The 4176-nt window shown below is 34.0% G+C and overlaps 1 non-coding gene across 1 annotated transcript; it reads left to right on the top strand.

Annotated features, from left to right (window-relative positions):
• The first annotated feature begins 258 nt into the window (after nt 1-258).
• On the top strand, nt 259-332 carry Trnai-aau. Its single transcript has one exon. It is a non-coding gene; the product is annotated as a tRNA-Ile (tRNA).
• The last annotated feature ends 3844 nt before the right edge of the window (nt 333-4176 follow it).

Raw genomic sequence — 4176 nt, 5'->3', positions numbered from 1 at the left:
AAATAAATAATATGATAACCTCGCGACGGACACGAGTATCGTCTGATATTATTAAAATAAATAAACTTAATACAATAAAAAAAGTGCTCCGTTTTGCCCATAAAGGTCGATGCCAGAAAGCTTTTACAGTTGCATTTGATGCAGATTCTTCATTCTAATAATCCGAATTCGGATTTACCTTCTCAAGGTCAATTAAAAAATTTTTGGCACTCATTTTTTTCCCAAAATGTTTTTAGTAATTTCAACATGCTTCACAACGGCCCATTAGCTCAGTTGGTTAGAGCGTCGTGCTAATAACGCGAAGGTCGCGGGTTCGATCCCCTCATGGGCCACAATACTTTTTTATAATATTCTTTATTTAAATGAAGACAGTTTTAGTTTTTTTTACCATTTAAAATATAGACATTGTTTAAAGAAGGAAAGACAGCCATTTTTTTGTCCAAAATATCACAGTAACATTTGTAACATAAGTTAATATTTCGTTTGTTTATTTTATTATAAACGTCACTAACATTAAGAATCACGATAACTGTAATTATATTTTAATTTACTATTAATTGATAATTTACAAATTAATTTGATGAACATCATTTTACCATTAACACGTAATTAGTAAATAGCGGCGTGTGTAAGTTAATTGCGTTTCATTGACCGACTTCCCAAAAGAAGGTACTCAATTCGTCTGTATGTGTTTTTTACATTTTTTATTGTTGACATACAAATGTATAAAACACTTTTAAACTCTTGACCTTAATTATCCTCATATCTTAACGACTGTTATCTTTATTGAGGGTTATAGAATTACGTATATTCCAAACAGGTATTATTTTTACATCTTTAATTTTTATTAAACTTTTACACGGGTTTGACGCAAGTATAATTGATTTAATATTGTTCAATCGAATGAAAATCGTTAAATCACAATAACACAATTTAAACCACAGATAATATTCTAATTGAAAACAAACAAAAAGACAAGAGGACTATACCAACATGACTATATTACAAAATTGTAAAGAAATAACCGTTTTATCTAATCACTAGCTGTTTCCATGCGACTTCATCCGCATGAAATTATAAAAAATCATTTTATTGTTCACATTTGTCAAATTATCAATTGCAAATGTCAAAATGATATGACATGATGTCAAACCATGGCAACCTTGCTTCCTTGATGTTGGCAACAACTTATGGTCTCTTTTCCACATTAGGGTTTTTATCCAAAATATTTACCATTAAGTTTAACGGCGTGAATATATATAGCCTAAAGCGTGACGCAAGTGTAGGGCTTTTTATTTAAAATAGAGTTATTTGAAAATATGCTGTGATTGCTGACATCTTAGGCAACGAAGAAATGTGTGTTTACGCTTTAATATATTAGTATAGATTACCTTTAGTTTAACATTTCATCCTAAAGTAGGTTTTTTTATTATAATATAAGGTGACAAACGAGCAAGCGGCCACATGTGTCTACCAAAATCGACTGCTGCCCATAGACATTCGAAATTGCAAATTCGTTGCTTACCCTTAATCGACAGGAGGAGACGCACAAAAAGAGGACATTTCACCTTCCTATGCGTCTCCACCACCGTCAAATCCACTTTTCCTTCCCATCCTTTCCTGTTAAGAACAGGGTGGAAAGAGAAAGGTACTTTAATTAGGCCTCCTAGACCACACTAATCGGACGACACGCGGAATTGCACCCACTTCACGCCTAATAATACTTCTACTCCTTAAAAATACTTCTTATAGTTAATGAAAGCTGCTAACAATATTCTACAACCTAAAAAGGTTTGTTTTGCTGCATAAGCAAACGCAGTACGAATGGTAATGTTTTGAAGTATCTTGGGGCGTGTAAACTGGTTCACACCGGCCTGTTATCTGATGTCGCGACCCGCCCCGGCGATGATTACGCCACAAGTGGTCATTATTGATACTACGCTAGTGTCCACAGGGATGTACTAAATTGTTTCAACTTATTAAAAAAAACCATACAGACGAATTGAGTACCTCCTTCCTAAAGGTGCGAAATAAATCGGTGACGAAACCGAACGGATTAAAAGTGGCGTGTTCTAATTTATAAAAATACTTTATTGTTAATATTGTTCCTTATTATGCTTGTAACTTCCCCTAAAAACATATTTAAACTTTAAACGATAAATCTGTAAATAAACGTAATTAATTCAAGTAAAATTGTCATTTTTATTAATGTTTAAAATACACTCAGAAAGTCATATTAACTTGAATTCTATGAATATTATAAAATTTTTAGTAATTTAATGATCTAAGTACGACCCTGTATTAAAAATAAACTGTAACTGGTGATATCATAAATCATTAATCGCACGTGACTTTTTAATGTGTAGTTATTTCGCTTAGTAATAGTAAAAGATTTGGCTCACACTTAGCTTAGTGGAAAAAGGGTTTTAGCTTTAAACCTTAAACCCTTTTCCACTGACCGATTTATATCACAGCAATTTAAACAAATGACAACAGTCCAAAGTTTATTTTAAAAACTTAATTTGCATTAAATAAATTTATTTAATCTATTCCATTTCCGATTGTCATAACTCGATTATTTTAATAAATTATCAATAAATAATTTAAATAGCTTCCTATTTCGGTAACTGTTTCGCACACAACGGAAAACGTGAGGTCACGACCTCACGACCTCAAACCTCATATCACCTCACATCCTCACTATTATAAACACAGTATTTAAGTTTGTAACACTTTTAGGCATAACAATTGAACAAATATTATTAAATCTACAAGACTGTGATGCATAAAAAGTATACATTGACTTTTAGAACAGGAGAGAATAGTTGGAGAGTTTCGTCATCGGACGACACGACAAACCGCCAGATACTATCCTCACCATCTCGATGGCTGGCAATCCACAACCTTGCGGTTTTCGCGGTACTTTCTACCTCGCACAGCCGCTTTGTGGAACGGTCTGTCCTCGGCGTTATTTCCAAAACAATACGACTTAGGGTCCTTCAAGAAGCGAGCCTATCATATTCTCAAAGGCCGCCAACGCATCTGTAGTTCCTCTGGTGTTACGGATGTCTATGGGCGTCGTTGACCACCTCGGTGTTCTTGCCGGTTGTTTGCCCCCTTTTATTAAAAAAAAATTGTTATACTAATTAAACCGATTTTAATTATTTACATTTAGAAAGCAATGGTATTCATATACACGTACGCTATTCTACTAAAGTAATCAATAATTTAGGGTAGGCAGACAACCACCATAATAAACAATAGGAAAATACAAAAAAAAAAACAAAAAAAGCTTTCGTTATAGTAATAAATTCTGGCAATGCTATTAACCTCAATCGAAAGTGAAGCAAACAGAAGAATTAATCTAGTAAAGGCCTTTGAATGGTTTGCGTGAAACATCGCAGGGCAAGGACCTCCAGGATCGTTATGTGGCCATTATTATGTCCCGAAAACATAATAAATAAAATATATGATAGAAGATAAAGTTAATTATGAAAATACGAAGAAAATTTCTGAATTTATCTTTTGAATTCATCTATAGTTCTATCTATACCATACTAATTTAACTGATATTAAAAAATTCGAAAGTTTAGATGGATGGATGGATGTTAGAGTTTGTAGCCTAAACGGCAGAACGGATCTCGATGAAATTTGACATAGATTTAGAGCATAGTCTGGGAGATCACTCTAAGACTTCGGTGACCTCCCAATTCAGTAATAATAACGAAGTAACGGCTCGTGCCGAGACTCCTAAGGAAGCCTTCGAGATTAGTTACTCATAGACGAGGTTTAGACTAGGCACCTCAAGCCCGATGAATCTGTAAACGCCTCTTCAAGGCAAACAGTGGCCATTCAGTCACAAAAAAAAAACTGGAAGAACATTTAGGCTACTTCATTTGTTTTTGTTTCTATTCCACGCGGATGGAGTCGCGGGCGAAAGCTAGTCTATCATATTGCGTTATTAACCTTCATATGTGGTGTGTTGGTTTGATTAGAGTATGCCAATGATAACACAGAAGGTCTCTATCGGTGGGACCGCACCCATCTGTCACGTATCACGTAACACCTTTTATCAACACATAGTTTATTGAAAAAAAATAACAGATAAATCCTCTTAGGTGAGCGCATATCTTATAGTAACCAATTTTTAAATTTAACCAGGTTTTTAAAGTTATT

This window comes from Papilio polytes, unplaced genomic scaffold (assembly GCF_000836215.1).
Source record: "Papilio polytes unplaced genomic scaffold, Ppol_1.0 DF824102.1, whole genome shotgun sequence".
NCBI lineage: Eukaryota > Metazoa > Arthropoda > Insecta > Lepidoptera > Papilionidae > Papilio > Papilio polytes.
Note: the sequence above shows the minus strand (reverse complement) of the source record. Positions and strands in the feature narration are given on the sequence as shown.